Genomic DNA, 1,167 nt, shown 5'->3' with positions numbered 1-1,167 from the left:
ACCTTGTCTCAGTCCCAACCCTCGAACTCAGCACCACCTTCCTAACCTGCAATCTTCTTCCTGACCTCTCTGCCCCCACCCTCACTCCGGCCTATTACCCTGACCTTGACCTCCTTCCACCTATCGCACTTCCAACGCCCCTTCCCCAAGTCCCTCCTCCCTACCTTTTATCTTAGCCTGCTTGGCACACTCTCCTCATTCCTGAAGAAGGGCTCATGCCAGAAACGTCGATTCTCCTGCTCCTTGGATGCTGCCTGACCTGCTGCGCTTTTCCAGCAACACATTTTCAGCTCTGATCTCCAGCATCTGCGGTCCTCACTTTCTCCCTGGAGAATGATTTGTCCTGTACATAAACCCAAGCTGGCCGCAGGTCACTGATTTAAAAACGTATCTCGTGAATAAGCGGGGCGCACGCTGAGCAGGAGCGTACACGGGACTGCTGAGTAAGTTAAGTAATATCTTAGGGTGGTTTCATTACCTGAAACACTACTGAGATAGTGTCTCCCACCCAACCTCCTCCTCTAACCAAAAGAAAAGGTTCTGTGTGCCAGATTGATAAGGTGACTTTATTCCTCTGCAGTCTCTTTGGGAATTTAGAATAATGGGAATGGCGGTTAAGGAAGTTGAATGTCCCTCCTGCAGAATGTGGAAGCTAAGCGTCACCACAAGTGTCCCTGCTGAGTTCATCTGCGGGAAGTGCACCCAACTCTCGCTCCTCGAAAACCAGGTTAGGGAACTGGAGCTGGAGCTGGATGAATTTCGGATCATTCGAGAAGCAGAGGGGGTTATTGAGAGCAGTCACAGGGAGATAGTCACACCTCAGGTAAAAGAAGAAGGTAGATGGATTACAGTCAGGGACGGAAAGGGAACCAGCAGGCAGTACAGGGAAACCCTGGGGCCATTCCCCTCAATGACAAGTGTACTGTTGGAGACTGTTGGAGGGGGAAACGACTTACCAGGTGTAAGTTATGGGGTATAGGTCTCTGACACAGAGTCTGGTCCTGTTGCTCAGAAGGGAAGGAGGGAGATGAGCAGAGCAATAGTCATTAGGGAATCCATGCTTAGGGAGACAGATAGGAGGTTCTCGGTTGGTGTGTTGCCTCCCAGGTGCCAGGGTTTGTGATGTCTCTGATTGTGTTTTCAGGATCCTTGAAGAGGGAGGGGAAG

Source organism: Chiloscyllium plagiosum, chromosome 1, assembly GCF_004010195.1.
Source record: "Chiloscyllium plagiosum isolate BGI_BamShark_2017 chromosome 1, ASM401019v2, whole genome shotgun sequence".
Lineage (NCBI taxonomy): Eukaryota > Metazoa > Chordata > Chondrichthyes > Orectolobiformes > Hemiscylliidae > Chiloscyllium > Chiloscyllium plagiosum.
Note: the sequence above shows the minus strand (reverse complement) of the source record.